General features: G+C 47.2%; 1 protein-coding gene across 1 annotated transcript in view; it reads right to left on the reverse strand.

The window, feature by feature from the left end:
- The window catches only part of LOC135901743 (neural cell adhesion molecule 1-like), a 723,087-nt gene that overhangs the window by 546,804 nt on the left and 157,177 nt on the right, over positions 1-19,106 (reverse strand). The gene's annotated exons all lie outside the window — the stretch shown is intronic.

Raw genomic sequence — 19,106 nt, forward strand, 5'->3', positions numbered from 1 at the left:
TAGGCAATGCCAAATGCTGCAGGTTGGTTATTACATCGCTTGTGCCTGTTCCACCGCATACATTGTAGGGCTGCTTTTGAAGCCGTGAATGTCACCTATGTCTTTGGCGGCTGCTGTCGAAGTACATACGCAAGGGCCTCGTTAAAGCCATATAGCTCAGCTGACGTAGATGATGTCTCTCGCTCAAGACGAAATGAGAATCGTTGTCCTGTATAGGGCACAGAAGTGCGCACGATGAGCAGCGTTAAGTTGTAGAGCCGTCTGTGAAAATGTGCATTGCGGTTGCGTATGCTTTGTGCATATATTCCAAAGCTGCCTGATATGTCACTGCTTGAGGCTTTTTCTTTTTTGCACTGATTCCAGGGATATATCCCACGATTTCTAGTGGTAACAGTGTCTAGCGTGACATGTTTCATAGCATAACTTGTGATGCCTGAGCGGGAATCCAGATAGATATGCTTCCGACGGCCTGCCCAAAGCAAGGTGTAGCATGGGATCTAGAATTATTCTTTAGGAAGTGGGTCCTCGTATGAACTACGTGTCTGAGATGAATCCGAAGTGTCTCATGCGAATGTATCACTTCAAGAGGCTGGCATACAGCTTCTGCTACAGTTCCTGAGCGGGAGGGCCCCTTCAGAAGGCCAAGATATACTCGGAGACAGTTGCTTCATGCTGCCTCAAATTTTCTCTTGCATGTGGGAGGCATTTTGTGCAGGATCGGTAGGTAATATCGTAGTGTTCCGTTGACGTAGGCATTAAGGAAGATCACCATTGATCGACCGCTGCTGCCCGACTATTATTCGGCTAAAAATCGGAATACGTGCGACGCCGCGGAAATCTTCTCACTGAGTTTTCTTTAATTTGAGCCGACTATGTGAGATTCTTATTGATCCGAAGTTCCGAAGTGTCTCATGCGAATGTATCACTTCAAGAGGCTGGCATACAGCTTCTGCTACAGTTCCTGAGCGGGAGGGCCCCTTCAAAAGGCCAAGATATACTCGGAGACAGTTGCTTCATGCTGCCTCAAATTTTCTCTTGCATGTGGGAGGCATTTTGTGCAGGATCGGTAGGTAATATCGTAGTGTTCCGTTGACGTAGGCATTAAGGAAGATCACCATTGATCGACCGCTGCTGCCCGACTATTATTCGGCTAAAAATAGGAATACGTGCGACGCCGCGGAAATCTTCTCACTGAGTTTTCTTTAATTTGAGCCGACTATGTGAGATTCTTATTGATCGTCACTCCAAGAAACCTTTGTCTTGACGTATGGAAGGCACTCTTCTTTGCACCAACTAAAAAGTAGCCGCTCCACAAGACGTCCATTTTCTAGCGAGTTTCCGTCCCTATGATGCCCCCTGGTAATTCATTTAGAAACCCTTCGCACGAACTTGCATTCAGACAGCAGGCTCGACGACGACGCAGCATTGACAATTCTTTCGTTTTCTCCATGGTCGTAGGGAAATTAATGATCAGGATGACATAAGAAACAAACGAAACAAGAAAATGAAAAAAAATGTAGGCGATGCGTAGCTAAAACTCGTGGCCATCACTCCTAGCAAACGCAATCAGCTTTCTCTTTCTTATCCCCGGAGCGCTATAGAATCAAATTTCTTTAAGATCGGTTTTTCCGATCGCTCGAGGTCACGCTTCACTGTAAAATGCATGGCACGCTTTCCAAAATGCTACCGCGCGGAGCAAATTAAACTAGCGCCGACGATTCATCGGGACGATCGCATTCGCGTGCGCATCGCAGATGAAGCAGAACCATTTGGGCAGAAACATTAAACGAACTTAGTAGATTTGTTGTTTCCAGTAGCATGCTAACCCCGTCGCTAGAGTAACCTTTTCCGATACCATTAAGTTTTCTTCTCTCACTCTCCCACTGGGCCGCTTTCGCATGATGGGCAAAAAAAAAATATTGAATGATATGCACATAAAAGTGCGTCAGAAAGGACTTACAATAGCAAATTCAGGTCACCTTCGAGGTAGGTGCGGTTTACGCACGTGCACTTTCTCATCAATAAGCTCGTCTTAGCTACACCTTGAGGAACTGGCGCCGGTAGCATAGTAGTAAAAACGTCTTTAATGAGTGGACGGGCTCAAGGTCTCCGGGAGAGAGAGTAAAAATATCACCGCGCTCGCAGATGTCAGACAGCCGCGTACGATACGAGATGCCATTATTCAGCATTATTCTGTAAACAGTTTTCGCATTACATGCCGACTTTAGCTTGGGCAGTGTGACGCACAGGTTCAAGCAAGGTGCAGATATCACGTGGCAGGGGAAAACTTCGAATTTGCTACAGTGACGTATTGCGGCGTTGTGTGGCATGCACTATAGGCAAATGACCCGTTTCCTGAAAGCTTTCGGCGTGCAACTTTGTCTCTTTTAGCGCGCTCTAGCTGTGCTCCTGTGTTTTTGCGAGGTTAGACAATATGACATTCAGAAAGCCGCAGCCAAGCAACTTCAAAAATCAGTGCAAACACTAAAGATCACTCATTTTTTCTTGCGCTAAGTGCAGTAGGACCCAACGGGGACGAAACAGACACTGGTATGTGAAGCGGACACGAACTGAAACTGGGCAGCTTGTCACATCCAGGCGTCTGTTTCGTCGCCGTTGCGCCTTACTGTACTCAGTGGAAGGAAAATGTATACACACCAACTAGCCAATTTCATAGCTCTACTAAAGGTTACAATCGCGAGTAAGTGGGTGCCTTAATTCGATTACGCTGCACGAGCCCTTGGACGCAGCTGTTTCTTTCGATCCGACATCGACATTATAACTTTATTTGCTCCACAGGAAACTGTCAAGCCGGCAAGAAAGACCAGGCATCAATGGCGCATCTAAGTGGCGTCTTTGAAAGATTAGGTATTTCAATGCAAAACAAATCCCTGAGGAAAAAAATGGTGGAGACCAATCGAAGGATCAAACGCGGCCAACGAACTGAGGATGGCTCAGGAGTGGGAGGCAGGATGCAGTTGGGATGAGGGGTGGATGCCCTTTGTTACTGCCGGCACGTAGCGAATGATTCAGCTCAACAGCAGATAAACACGCAGACCAATAATATGTGGAAGGTAATGCGGAAAATATATTAGCAGTGAGAATTTTGTAGAAATGGAAATGAAAGAAAGAGGCTTATTCACATTCTAGGGCGATGAATATTGAATTCCACTTAATTGTAATGAATATGAATAAAATTATCATCACAGTGTAAATGAAGACGACGTGGAATTTTAGCCCAGAAATAAAACAGATAAATAGACTTCGCGACTAAACGCCGCTTTGCCAGGCCGCTAGAGTCATTGTAAAATTTCTGCAATTATACGCGGTGCTTCTCCTTTCCCCGTAGCTTCTTGATGGAGGTGCGGACTTGACGGTCGACGAAGCCGCGTAGAGGATGGTTCCTGGCTGTCACTTCAATGCCAACTTAAGGCTACGACACCACCACGTCAGAAGTGACGTCAAAGTTTTGGAAAATCATTAGCGGAGAGCTAGACAGAGCAAACAAGGTCCCCTTGTTATGAAATCATTAAACACTTGAGCATACACGTGGCAAAAAGCGAGTACAACTTGCCTCTCCCCTCCCCACACACACTAGTTGTGGTGTTGATTCATAATTATTGTGGTACTTCGAGTCAGAATACTGCTGATTGGAGGGGCACGCATGATCTCCGAATAATAGCGTTAGTAGCCGCATTCACTGTCACGCTAAGGCTGTTTTTATCACTTTTCCTTCTTTTGAATGTTCATCTAGTACCATGAGAAGTGCGCTAATCGAAATTGTCACAGTCACGAGACTTCGTTTAAAACCGTCTTTGCTAAACCATTGTTGGGCCATGCGATGAAGAGAAGCGAAGGGGATCTCTCAATGAAGCGTGCAAACTTGGCGTAAAAGAAGCTGTCTTATGCGGTGATTTTTATCAAATGTTCTACATACCACTTCTTTTTACTTTTGAGACGCGCATGTACGCATTTATATGCTTCCAGGATAGCTTTAGGTGTCCTAGCAACGACTGCATAATCGGTATGCTCAATGACATTGCAATAATTCCTCTCTTGATGCGTTTAACTGCTCACAACATTGCAAAGGAGTCATTTGTAGTAAATGTACCTGTTTACCCGTTTAGAGTTGCTGTATTTGACTGGCCGTATGGGAGCTCCTGGACCCAGGGACGCTATCTCAGGGAGGCTTCTACAGGAAGTTTACTGCATACTTCTGATGCGAGAGCAAGGGGCACCCGCCCACTCAACGGTAGGTTTCCAGAGTGCCACGGCTATTGCTGGGCGCACCAGTGCACGAAATCTGAAGCATTCGCAAGTCGATGTTTACAGTGAATGAGCGCTTGATGCTAGATGGTCACGTGTTAGCACCTGCCAAAACACCATTAAGTTGACTACAATGGTAACCCGTCACCACATTACGGTGGCTAGATGGGTAGGAGTACCGACGGGCGTACGTCACTGCTTCTTCGCAGCACGACAGCAGCAGTGGCGCTGCGGTCATAGGTTTGTCGCGAAGCGCGCGTCGTCTGCTACTGAGTATGTTGCGCGAATGTTAAATTTAATATCATTGTTTTCCACAGTAACAAGTGGAAGAAAATGGTTATATTACTCCAAGAAAGTGCACAAAATTGTGGTGTTTCAGGCTGCAATAAGTAATCTTTAACAGCGGACATTTTATTGTCTGTTGACACGATTATGGCACGGTGCGCTGCGCTCGCACTCGCGATGGTTCTCCGAGTTCCTGTAATTTACTTAAAAGTTTAAGGAACGAAGTGAACACTGTCGTTGATGTTCGTGAATAAGAATCTCTTTAGGCTTCGAGACAGAAGAAAAGTGTTTCGGTAGAAAAAAAAAAAATAGCCGGAGGGGCACCACTTACTCTGCGTCGAATCGTAAATCGGCTACGAACATGCAAGCCACGGGCTAAAATATCACTGATATTGTCGGCGTGAGACCCAGAACTTTCCGACAAACGTGAGCTTGCAGATCGCCGTGCTAAGGAAATGCTTCAACCGTTCCAGTCGTGTCCGAGTGCTACTTCGAGGAGCATTTCGTTGAGCGTATTGTGCAGATTCCGAGGGCGCATCTTCAGCTGTTGAGTGACGCTGTTCCTTAAATGTTACGACGACAGGAATCGAGAAAACTGCCGCAGAAAGAACAAGTAATACTTCAGCGAGATGCTGGTCGCCACAATTGTTCTGAAGAGAAAGTAAGCCAAGCTTGCACACGCTCTTCAAGCAAGGAAGATAGGAATGAAAATGATGCGTGTTGAACAACCGAAAAACGAGTATTTGTGCATGAGTGAGGAAGTGAACCTATTGGAAGACGGTCGACAGAACGATTCATAGTGAGACGTATGCAAATGCAATCGTTTTGGCAAGTACGGCGATAAAAATCAGCAGCCACATAGCAGAATAAAATTCAGCTTCAAATGCAGCGCCCGCAGTTCACAAGAAAACGTCTTCTCCGTGTATTGAAGGTAGCAGAACCTTCTTCCTTTTTCCAGCTCAAGGCTTCTGGACTGGTCTCTTGTGAGCAGCACTAACTTGAAATTACGAACATCACCATCAAGCTAATTCGTTGCTCGCCTGTGCTTCCTTGTGACGAGCGAAAACTTGGCTCCCAGAGCGTACTCCAAAAATGAAAAAAGCACCTCACGCTACGCTACATGTATCGTGAGCGTTGTGATGCAGTGCCTTGTTTCATGTAATGCTATATTTTTCTGTCAAATCTTGATGTTGGGGGATGCGCACGCGACCTACGGATTAGCCTATTACATTTAAATATACATATACGACTACCAATAGTCAAAACTAATATTTTGCTTGCTACAAGCTGTTACTCTCATCATAGATCATGCAGTTAACCATAGATCATCGAATCAGGTAAGAAACAGGTTTCTTTTTTTAAAGACAACTTTCCATCCATTGCTAAAAAATGTTGTTCATTCATATTGCGCACCTGTACAGCTCGACACAAATGACTATACATCTCATTTAAGATTGCCCCCATAAGGGCGAAGAAATAAAGCCAGGGAGTTTAGTTGGGTGAATATGAACATTTGTTCAATTGTATTTTACATTCCTTCAGACTAAAGCATTTCGATTACGCATTTCGTGGCATAGTAAAATTCCCTGCGCGAATTACCTTCGCAAACAGCACCTGATTCGTAAAACAAGTTTTAACTCCAAATCTCCCTTTAGAGGCACATATGAAGGGCTCTTTCGTGAAGGTGCAGAATTTGTAGGGTGAATTTTAACGTGTTTATTGAAAAAAACAGCCTTAATAGCTCCTTATTTTTTTCCTCTCAAACCAGTAAACAAAGAAGTGACGGATCAGGCAAATACGTTACCTTGGCAAGTGAGAGAGCTCCGCTTCATTCAGAAATCTGCAGCTTTCTATGATGTAGCTGTGAACATTGTTTTCAGTTTAACTACAGTGATAAATACGCCGCATTTTCACTGTAATACTGCCGCGCCGCTTGTGGACACGCGCCGCTTGTGGCAGGCCTCTGACCGCAGCCCCAGTTTTGTCGTCACGAAGCGGAGAAGCACGGACGAACGTTTCACGCCTGGCAGACAGCCCGCCTACGCTGCTAGCCATTGCAACCACAGTAACACCGCCTGCACTATGCCACACTAAAGCGAAATATATTTATGAAGATCCTTCTGGTACAGCGTCAGACACTGCGGTCGGGTAAGTTGAAGGCGTCAGGGTTAAACTTCGTGCCAAAATACTTAGGCTGACGTTCATTTGACGGCTTCAAATTAAACTACAAAAAACAGTGCGTGGCATCACCTGCCCTTCCGTTGTCACGATGCAAGCGTGTTGGCTAAGGTCGCTCAATTATTTTGAAAGAGCGGAATATACTGCGCATGATGCTGGGGGATGCTTCTCACAACCAATAAAACGTTACCTCATATATTGGTTAATTTGAGCTAAAGATAGTTTGAGTGTGAGTGTTTTTGTTAAAGAAATAAGGTTAGGCAGGCCATGTAAAGTGAACACGCAGTAACTGGATGTCTATCATCGTTGCAGAAATGACGTCAAGGTAAATATAATGTAGTCGAGGATGGGCGGGGGGGGGGGGGTGGCATCGCGCACTTCAGATGAGGAAATTTACAACTAGAGAATGAAGTTGGTTAATGCAGGACATGTCCAATCGGAGGTCGCACGGAGAGGTCTTTGTCTTCAAGTGAGCATAAAATACGACGGTGACACTGACGACGTTGATGATGATGTTGATGATGGCGCGTGGTCCTGACGGCGCTTGGTGAGGGCTCTTGCTCTTGGTTCATTTACGATTGTGTTACCACGAATGAAAGCGCGTGATCTCAACGAAGGTCAGAGAACTACCACAATGTTGCTACAAACAGCCCAACCAGACGACTTTCTTGTGGCATAAAAAAACGAGGCGAACTGAGTGCAACGTCCTCCAAAATTGTACAGAATGGTTTCGGATGACTGGTCGTTGCCCACATGACTGGAACGGAACCTTGTGGAATGATTGAGAAACATTTCCTATTTTTGTTCGTATAATGATGTCACGTAGTAGTAACGGTGAAGAAAGCGGCGAAACTAGGAGTGACGAAACTAGCATTTTATTTGGCGAACTTGTGCCCTCATAAACAGGCTACACTCAAAGAACGGCGACAGCGGCGAACACAATCGGCGATCGTCGAAAATCTGATCTGCCGCTCAAACGCATCGGCTTTTATACACAAGTCATCGAACGTTCCAGATAAATCACTGGTGCCCACGTGTCCTCTCGAAAGTTCTGCACCATTGGCGTCGCGCATACATGCCATCAGATTATACAAGGTTCGGTGACAACAAACAGCGGATAGAACCATCGATAACATTCCAGAAACTTCAGATACGTGCAGGCGCGTCCCACGCTGAGCGATAACATTTAAACGGTGAAAAGCGCCCACCAGAAAAAAGATAACTCCACGTGTCAATCAGATTCTCCCTCCTCGTGCGCCTCACTGCAGCATCGGATACGACAAGGAGAAAAGGACAGCGACTTATCACTGAGTACTAAAAATGATGCAAGAAGAACAGAGAAAGCACTCCCGAAGCAGCTCACTCGGCTTACTCCACCCAAAGATGAAAGATCGAGAAAATATGTTAGGTTTTGCAAGTGCAGGAAGCCTCTGCACACTCCTTGTTGATGCACACGTGTGAAGGTGCCCAATGCGAGGAAAGCTAGGTTCGCCACGCTGCATCCCCTAATGGAAAACAGAACCCGCGGCGCTGACACGTGCAGCTGGATCGTGTCTGGAGCGTGTCCAATCAGAGCGAGACGCCGCACTCCCGCCAACGAAGGTAGTGCCGCCGCCGGCACAAGCGTGCAGTAAGCGTGACGAAGTTATCCCTTTCTCCCAGGCCTAAGGAAGCATGTGGGAAAGTGCGTCGAGAAACAAATAAAAAAGAAGTTCGTTCCTAAGTGTGAAATGCAGTGAAGGGAGTGAAAGAAAGAAGTAGAAGTCAATGGGCTGACAGTGGCGATGCACGGCACCGGCAGAAAATAGATTGCATTGGAGATGAAGGCTGGCAATAAATGTAGGCAGGGTAGATGTCGGTAGAAGAAAAAGAGGGTTGTAATACTGGGAGTGCACGAAAGAAAAATTACGGTTGAGGAAAACTGAGAGCACCTGAACGGAAGGGACCGGCGGGCACAAGGTAACTAAAGAAAAAGAAGAAGCAGCGGCAGCGTTAGCGAGGGGCAGCTTTCATACACATGGACCGGTCAGAAAATCCTGTCTCCCAGAATTGACGAGCGCTACTGTTTGTGCAATCTCGGGGCGAATCAAAACGCCTTATGCGTTCAATAAAGGCGCACTAAAGAGGCGTCTTAAAAGCACGGAAAATAGCATATCAAGACGGTCGAAGCAATGACCTGCATGAAGAAGTTAATCGCGAAATAGAGAATAAAAATAAATAGAAACATAAATATGAGGAAACCTTGCAGAGCTACTAAAGGACTTTCTGTTCAGACATGCCGAGGACGCACCCAGTCTGCTCCAGTATCTCTAAATTGGCATCATTTTCACAAATCTGAAGCTTGCGTTCATTAGTACATTTTTATTTTGTTCTCTTTTTTATTTAGATTCGACATTGAGAAAAGAGATGGACACGCGTTCCCTAGTTCAGACAAGGGTTCTGAAAAGAGTTGGCTTACTATATGCAATGTGCCTAGAAAAAAAAATGGCTGTGGCTTAGCTAAGGTTAAGCCCAGGATGCGAAGCATACTAGCCTTTATTTAATTGTTGAACCACTGTTTAGCCTGGTGAACTGCTGTTGCTTGGCTATATTTGGTTCGGCTAGACGAAGGAACAACTCATGCGTTACTCTGCTTCGCCTTCAAGAGGGGAACGAGCGTTCCCGTCGACCCGCCAAGGGGTGTAAGACAATGGGCTACGGCGCAGCAACTACGCGCCCCGCATTGGACGCGGTGAGCGTCGAGCAACGCAGCGTTCGGCGCGGCAACGAAATGTGCGCCTGAGCAAGCGACGCACGCCTGAGCCTTAGAAACAGCTCGTTTCTAAGGCAACACCGCCTTCACTAGAGGCGCTTTTGTACCGCTTTGAAGCATTGTACTCGTGGCTCAGTGGTAGCGTCTCCGTCTCACACTCCGGAGACCCTGGTTCGATTCCCACCCAGCTCATCTTGCAAGAGTTGAGCCAAAGCCACCTAGAAACAAGCGCAGCTGCTTATATACCGCCGCGACGCCGCGAGTGACGGCGCGAGGTGGAGCCTCGTTTCTCCTTTGTCGTGACGTCACGGTGTCACGTGGTATGGCATGGGGTCAAAGGTCATTGAAGGCGACAGCGCCGCGCCTGAGGAGCTGGGTTGAGCTCTAGTAATATGCTTCGCATAAAAGAAAACTACACCGAAGTGTTTGAGTCGTCTCTTGAAGCCGCGTCCCTGAACGCATTCCTCTCATCAGCTGTATGTATCTTCGTGTGCTACCAGGCGTGCAATATGGCCGGAGGATGCACGTCTAACTTTGATAACAAGGGACTGCCAACAGGCACTGTGACTTGAAGTTTATCTTGTGACTAATGCACCGACAGCCACACTGGGTACTAGAACTCAAAGTTTGCTTTGGGGCAAACGCGTCTTTCGATTCTTCCTTGATGCTTTGGGCTCCGTTGGCGGGACATTTTCAGAAGGCGGCCGAGTGATGCGCTGTTGTTCTTCGCGACGGCTGTACGTGCAATCGCACAAATTTGCGACAGCTGCTAAGTGCCCGAATGTTGGTTTGATTTTTTCTTCGTTCGTCCATTACATTACGTTAAGGATGGTCATCGTTGGCAACGACCTATTTCTGTCGCGGACAGGCTACCACCTTATTGTAAACTTCGCAGGGCGCAGAAGAAAAAAAACTCCGTACGCCACGGCTCCTACATTGCCCGTGCTACAGGCAATCTAATCTCTAGTGAACGCAGCGGGGCTAGTAAGTAAACATCTCTTCTGGTTAAACAATACATCACAACAATATAACTCAGGATGTATAGCATGTTCCAATGTACACCTAAAACACACAGGCTTGGTAATATAACGGTGTGTAATGTTCGGCGGTTTCATAATGAAGGTGGGTGTCATATGTTGAAACACATAGGGTATTACGAATGTTGGCAAAACGCTCAGATGGTAGAAAACTGATCGCTTAGAACAAATATCACCACCCCTGGAAATCGAACTGGGGTCACTGCAGCAATATTGACTTGTGGGCCGGAAGCGCCATCAACTGCGATCTCGCGCTTGATAATATGTGCAAGGTCTTGGGTTCCCCAAATATTCCGAGAACAGTGGCGTCCGTGCATGTACCCCTGCCCTTCAGTCCACGTCTGCGGTGCCTTCTGCTCGGAACCAGTTTTTTTCTCGGCTCACGTACTTCAGTCCCAGCAGGCGACATTATAGCCGATGGTGAGGACGTTCTGAGCATATGAGTTGTTGTTGAGCAGATTGCGGTGCATTGGTGGAATGGAATTACTCGTCGCCCCCTGGTAATTCAAGCAGTGTCGGCTGCGCAAACGATGTGACAACGGTGAGTGCCACCAAAATTGCGGAAGGTTGGCGGGGAACAAGATAATCGTGCGCTGTGAACGCATCACGGCCAACAACGACGTTGCGACGACAACGTCACAAATTTTTAATAAAAGGCACAGCTTCCTTAAACTCTTACACCTGTTTTCATCGTAGGTAGTTGGTCTTTAGTGGTTGGCGGTCGGTGGTTGCTGATTTCGCCGCCGATACATGGGCGCTCACGCTCTTGCGCAACCAATTATCGGGGCGCGTTCGTCGCTGTATGCCGACAGCAAATACATCACGTTGAAAAGCTCACGATGCAAACGCAGTTCTCGCAAACTCATTAGGTGGAGACTGGGCACTTTCAACGGCCAAATAATGATTTGATGAAATTTTATTTGACATACAGGGTTGTTGTGGAGGTTGTGAAGAATACAGGGTCCATTATAAAAGAAATGCGCATTTTATGGCAAAAATAAATTTATTGACCGGACCTGTACAAATGGTTAAAGTTCTTCAAGATACTCTCCACCTGCATCAATACACTTGCGGAGACGTGTCTGCCACGCCTGCAAGCCACCCAGAAAGTTCTCGACGGGAATGACTCTCAGGAGCGCTGTAACATGCTCTTAGATATTTTCCACGGTCTCCCAGTACTTTGCTATCAGCGCTCTCGTCAGTCGGGGAAACAAAAAAAGTTGCAAGGAGCCGAGTCGCGACTGTAAGGGGGATGGGGGGACCAGCGGGGTGTTGCTCCTGGCCAGAAAGTTGGTAACGATGAAGGACGTGTGGCTGGGGGCACTGTCATGGTGGAGCATGACCGTGTCCTTGATGTCAGCCCTCACGCGCACGACCCGGCTGTTTCAGTCCCTCCAGGTAAAAGGCTGAGTTGACAGTTCCTTCCTGCGGTACAAACTCAAAATGGACGATTCCTCGGGCCGCACTACTCCCTTTGGTCGACCGCGCCTGCTCCTCTTTTTTTTTTTGGGGGGGGGGGGGTGAAGCCTCCCTCCAGTTTCACTCGGTCATTGCCTTTCAAGGGCCGCCGAGATCTGCTGGACGGCTTGGGCTTGGACCTCGTGATCATAATCATAGCACCTCGTTGCGGCCTCGAGCCGCGGCGGGATCGTTGTCATCGTTGCGGCTTCGTGCGGGTTCTTGACATGGTGCCAAAGGATGTGAGCTGCGGTGGCTTTTTCCTTTCGGCACACACAAGACAGGTCCTTAACATAAACACTCGGACACACGTGCCTCATCAACACCGGGGTGAATAATGACCCCGTCTAAGGTTGTCGGTATAACATCGCTTCCTTACGGGTAAAGCCCAAACGAGGTGGCGGCATTGTCCTTCTCTATAGTCTGTACCACTTCACAATTTTGTTGTAGAAGGTAATTCTGTCATTGGTTTCCCGCCACCACAACGGGTCGACCGCAGCAGCAGCGGCACGGTTGGTTAGTCCTCGCGCCGCCGCGTTCACCGCCTCGTTGTGGTTTACGTTGCCGCGATCCGACATATCACTGCCCATATGCGCCGGAAACCACTTTATGACGACACACCAATTTTCACTCGCGAGGTCAACCACACGCAACACACGCGTGGCTTCACCACACACCCTTGCTCTGGCGAAATTTCTCACTGCCGTCCTAGAATCACAGAGCATAGTTGTGCACTCGGGGTCGGCGATGGCCAGGGCAATGGCCACCTCCTTGGCTCGATGTGCCCCTCGAGTCCGCACACTTGCCGCAGTTTTCGTTGCACCGGTCGATGCCCCGACGACTGCTGTGGCGAATGCCTTCCTGCCATCTGGATACTCTGCCGTGTCCATGAACAAACACGGCACCCCTGTCTTTGACATGGAGATCGATGAGCGCCTTGGCCCTCACCACCCGCCGCTCTTTGAGGAACTCAGGGTTCACGTTTCTTGGCACCGGACATAACCGTAGCCGTCTGCTAATTGCGTCCGGTACAAGCACTTCTGTATTTTCGGGTCCCCCTTCCTTTGGCCCCAGGCCTAGGTCACGCAGAAATTGTCTGCCCGTTCTTATTTCCGATAGCCGCGCGAGCTGGGTGGTCGTCTGCACCTCGGCGATTTCTTCCACGGTGTTATGTACTCCCACGGCCAGGAACTTGTCCCAGGGCCAGGAACGACCTTGTTTACAATCTCGGTCGACCACTCCTCAATGTCTGTAATGTCGGTCTGCTCCTCGGGTAACAACCCTCGAAACCTACCCAATTCGTAAGTCTATGTTTTCGAAAGCTTCTGCTGACTTCATCGTTGATACCGAGTGGGACAGCGACCTCCAGAATGTAATGGTCGCTGCCCAACTCGTGCCCAGTGTTTCGCCATTGAAAGTCCGTCGTTCCGCCGCCATTACCCCTGACGAAAGTGAGATCGGGCATTGTGCCTCGGGTGATCGAGTAACCGATTCTTGTAGGGCATGACGGGAATATTCATTCAAAATAATTTCCACCATGACGCAAACGCGTCATTGTTTAATTCCTTGAGTGTTACTTTCTTCACTTTATACAGCGAAGCTGTTAAAGGCTAATTCCTATATGATCGTGTCCGTGTGTAGGCGCAAAATCGCGAAAATAGTGGAATGCCGGGTCGACCCGTGGCAAACGTGAAGCAGGCGTTAATCACTCCGCATACTTGGGCCGATCCCGAAGATAGTGCGATGCCGGGTCGACCTGCGGCGGAGGTGAAGCAGGCATTACGCTCTCCCTATACGTGGGCCGATCTCGAACGTAGTGCGATGCCCAGACGACTCCCGGTGGAGATGAAGAGGCATTAAGCACTCCCCATACGTGGATTGATCCCGAACATAGTGCAATGCGTGGTCTACCCGCGGCGGAGGTGCCGCTCGCCATTAAGGGGCCCGCATACACAGCTTCGCTGGTCATCCTTCTTCACAGAGATGAAGGGCACTGAGTTCTTCTGGGAAGGACAAGCACCCGCGGAAAGTGAAGCGTCGGTTCTCAGCCAGCGTCAGTGTTTCTCTTTTGTTCATGATTCATTCCTTGAGCTATGAATTGTGGGTTTCGACGACAATGACACGTGATAATGGTCATTATTGTTAATGTGATAGGCGAAAAAAAGGAACACACATAATGTCGAGTCAGTTGACAGTAGCCTGTACGAAGGCCAAGAAATATAAATGCTGTACCGACAGACTGGTCTGTAAGCGCCTCTACGGAAATAGGTCCGTGCCTTGAGATCTATGTTATGCCACGGGTTTTCTTGTTGGAATTAGCTGTAATATCTGCTCATCCATTGACCGCTGGTTGTTTGAAACGAAATACCCTTCATAACTGGAGGGGAGAAAAATAAGCACAAGAGATTGTAATGATGGTGCTCAGCCTACCGTGGAACTTTGCCACTGGGAAAGACAGGGCATGCTCATGACTTACATGAGAAGCCGCTTCATCCCTTTTGGGTTGTTTGCGTACAAAAGTTTCGACGGAAATTAAAAGACGTAGTCGTATGTTTCCCAAACGCCTGCCCGTTGAACAAATCCAAAGTCGTCAGGCGCGTCCGCGTGTGTTCCCAATCTCGTCCCCAACGGTGACCACCGGCAACGGAAGCTGTTCCGGCGACCTACCGCGGACGAGGTTCGCGATGAAGGTTCCCCGCGTTCGACTCCACATGTGCTCGGAATGATTCTTACGGTGTGGGGCGCATGCCACTTCCCTACGTGATTCGGTTTCGTCAGCCCAGGCGCGCATACGAACTCTGAGCTTCGATCTGCCCGCCGACCAAGACGCTGCGAGCTTGACACGATCACCCACGCGCTCTCCCTTCTCGTTGCGAAACCTCGCCACCCTCCCAGCTGCGACGCAGCAACAGCGCACCAGCGTTCGTGCGATTTTGACGGGCGTGATCCGAGTTCGCAATGTGCCGCGGGCCTTGGGGTCACGGGTCCTGGGGTGCTCGAAGTCCTCGAGCGTCAACAGCATGTTACGGCTGCCAGAGCACGGCATCCTCAATCCCTGGGACGAAGATGAATTTGCCGAGACGCATTGCAGTCTTTCCTGCTTTTCTCAGGCACGTGGATCACCTGCTTGTGAGCGTTATCAATGTCTTCTTTTTTTTCCCGTGTTTGTTAAAAAGTTCTTTCCTGTTGTACTTTCCTTTCTTGTTTTTTTTTCGGCTTCGTATTCTACGGCCCAAGTGTTTCATTATTTTTTTGTCTTTCGTGATTTCCTACATAAGTAGTTGTTTTGTTGAATATATAACGCATTTCACCACAACTGTCATGCTCCTGTTTAGTTCGTATGTGTTAAAATTTTCACTCCATTCCTCCGCGCTGTTTTTGCTGGAGACCGGCGTGAAGCGTGTTTTCCGGTGCCATCGTTAGTGCGCTTATCTCCGTGCGTTCTCTTTCCAGCTTATAGGTTTTCTGCAGGGCCGCAGCTGCGGTTGTCATCCGCGCATGCGAGCCACGCTCGTCATCGACGACGCATTATATCACCGCCAAGAAGAAGCGTAGTCGTGTGCATTTGCGTGCTGCGAGCTAATGCGAAAAATTTATTGCGCTGAGAGACAAGGTTCTCCACGGGTATCTCTGGGGAAACCTAATGCCTGGAAATTTCACGTACATACTATTTCAGAGAGGCATTCTTTGTGGCGCTCGGTATCAATATTTTTCTCTTCCTTCATTGTTACGTTTTGCTGATTCAACGCGTTCGTGCTGCCAAAATGCTTGCGAAACATAGAACAGGCTCGCCTAGAGGCAAGGATGACCCATTCTGTTTCTCCGCTTGCTTTTGGTAGGCAGATAAATATATAAGGACTGCATTAAAGTGCGATATAACGTCTAGTAGAGTATAGTTTAGATTAGTTTCGTGTGTTTCTTTCTTTTATTTTAGAGGTTTAGTTGGTGGAGAGCTTTTATTCCGTCATTACTCTGATACGTTGTATACAAGGGCAGTTTGAGGCGTCAGCTTTCAATCTGCTATCAACGGCCAAAAGAAGCTATCACAAAAGAAGCCTGAGAGCTGCGATACCTCTGAAGCTCTGTGCAGTTAGGCCAGAACTGGAGATTGCAGCCTCGCAGCAGATTACTTTTTTTTCAGTGAGAGTGTGCAATAAAGTCTGAGGATGCCCTCAGTTAACCATAGCGCTGTGATTTTCTTTCACAGAAGAAAAATAAATATTTATTTGATGGTGTGCGCCGCAAGCGCTACATTTAGGTACTCTTTCCCTGTTTGCAACAAAGGCAACCGTACACACCACGCATCACACTGTGAAAAATTAATCCTAGTCAATGCGCTAAAATATTTATTAACAGGCTAAACCAGTCGGTAAACATAAGATTGCTGATCATTATTGTCTGTACATTGCCAATTATCAGTACAAATATGTGAATTTAAGAGCTAGGGCGTTTTATAGTTCAACGAATTGACAAGTACCTCCCATTGCCTGTTTTTTTTTTTTTACATTGCGATGTTGCATTTGCAAGGATTTCTCCAACTTCGTGATCTGAATCATCTACTCATTCAGCTTCATGTGGTTCAGCTATACTTGCATAATTTCTTCCAACGTACTTCTTAGGTAATATTGCATCTTCTTGTCGCCGGAGACAATACTGGTTGCTTTTTTCTGATAAAGGGCTCATCATTTTTATTAAAGAGCCAGACCTCCTTCGACGGTAAGGTAACAAAACAACAGAATGCAGGATACGACATAAAGTAACAGACAAATATGAGAAATATCAGCTAATATCTGCTGAAGTGTTCGAAATAACGCTAGTAATGGGTTCGTAAAAAGAAAACGTTTTTCACTTGGAGCGTTTTCGCGAGCATTGGTCGGAATTCGTTCGCGCTTCAATAATGATAACAAGCAATGTGACCAAGGAACTATCCCCGCGTGGCACTTACGACCACGCATGGCTTTTTTGAAGAGAAGTTTTGCCATAACAGACACCTGGCGTGTCATTCCACTATTATGAAGGAGCCATTCAGCGCTTCGGCCTCATCGTGGTTAACGGCAAGCATGCTTCTTCACATGACTGTCTGTGCTGAGGAGAAGCTTGCAATACGCCGTAGGATACTTGTTTTCAGTGCTTTCCTGTCACCTTGCTGAATCTTCCCATAATTGGGCGTCTTTTAAAGGCAAGCCTTCTTTTTACGTCCTCCTGGATTTGGCATAGCCGCTGGCTGGATCGCTATCTACCTCGGCTGATCTATTTATGGATTTTTGTGGAGTACCAGCGAACGGGCTAATATAAAGTGCAAGTATGCGCGCCTTGGCATTGCGTAACAAAAGATAGTAAAAACAATTGAAAATAATGATCAGAATAATAACATAAATTACTACATAGAACCCGAACCTATTGGTTGGCTCACAGGTATCTCTTAAACACATCAACCTGTTAATAGAATGGTGAGTTATATGGTTACGGTGTACCGAAACAGGAAACGAGGACACGTATTAGAAAAAAAAAACATCCCTGTTGAATAGATCAGACGTAGAACCATCTCCCTCATCTTCAAATATTCTGCACCACGCAATGGAGTCCACTAAAACTGCCGTCGTTGTATTTGTTGTCTATACAGAACTGAAGTGGCCATAGATAGTGGATTCTTTGATTTACTTTATCTTCTTTGATTTAGCAATTCGGTATGTGCCACTGGGCGCGTGCTTCTCGCTGGCCAACCCCCCAGAATCCGTATGTACCGCTGTAACACAAGAAGTATAGAGTCCCTAAATATTGATGGGTGTCGTACTTTTTTATGCATACGCCTGCCATCGCCATTTCTCCCTCAATACGAAAAAGAGAGATAAACATAAGAGACAAAAAGGAGGAAGGTTAACCAGATGTATCTCCAAGGATGATACAGGGATAAAAAGAGAGAGATAAGTTTTTGAGAGAGCACAGTTAAGCGCACGTTTGAAGGTGCGCACGGAGTCGCCATGACGCCGCAATAAGGCTTTCATTTTTCTCTGTGCCACCGACACCAACGAATATGGTTCGAGGATCTTCATTTCTGAAAATGGTCTGGAGTCCAATCGGTTCAATGCTGTCACAAGAGGTTCACGCTCGACGTCATACCGGGAAAAGAGACACAATATGGTTTCAATAGTTTCTGTTGTTCCACAAGAGTTGCACGTGGGCGTATTCCCCATTGTGATGCTGAACTAGTCGAGTAGGCCTTTCTAAAGGCCACCACAAGCCATAGGCAGCACAGCAATGTGGCCTCCGAGTGGGAAACGTTCGAGGGCACTTTTAGCGTTATGGATGGATCAAGTGTTTGAAGATGACATTTAGGGATTCTATGCAACACAAATACGGGTCGTATTTGTGTGGCATTTGTGTGGCATTCCACACAAATACGGGTCGTATTTGTGTGGAATAGTTTTAGCCATGAAGTTAAGATCTTGCAGCGTTGGTTCTGGATAAGGGTATCGCAACTAATGACCTCGTCGGTGAGGTCACTTCCAACAATTCTGGTATGTCCAGGTAGCCACTGAAATATTATTTCATATCCTTGGGCGATAGCTTGATAGTAATCCTCTCTTATCTCATATGCCAGTTACGCACGAGCGCTGTGATATAGGGGAAAATGCAGTCTCTAAAGTGCTGCCTTACAGTGGCAAAAAAAAAGACCCATTTTGGAGATGTTTCTGCAGGAAGTATTTTATAGCAGCAAGCAGTTTAGACAACTTCAGGGCATTTCCGGCCCTTCCATACAACTTTCACTCGGTTGTCTCTATATATCTCGCTCAGCATCTCCTCGAAATCATTATCTATGACCTCGTGCTTGATAATATTCAATAGCGATTCTCTGCCTACGTTGTCGTAAGCGCCCTTAATATCCAGAAGTGCTAACCAAAAAGTCTATTCTGAGCGGTTGAAATCTCTATGCACTGCGTTAATACGAATATATTATACTCTGTAAGTGTCTGCATGGTTGAAACCAATTCTGTACTTCCCCCAGTGTGTAGTTTTTCTCCCCCCACTTCGAGTGCTCATTTTATGGCTTGCATTGCCATTCTGTGCATCACTGACGTTATTGTAACCAGCCTGCGCGAGCTTTTCTTATCCTTATCGCCTCTCCCGAT

The sequence above is a fragment of the Dermacentor albipictus genome, chromosome 1, assembly GCF_038994185.2.
Source record: "Dermacentor albipictus isolate Rhodes 1998 colony chromosome 1, USDA_Dalb.pri_finalv2, whole genome shotgun sequence".
Taxonomy (NCBI): Eukaryota; Metazoa; Arthropoda; class Arachnida; order Ixodida; family Ixodidae; genus Dermacentor; species Dermacentor albipictus.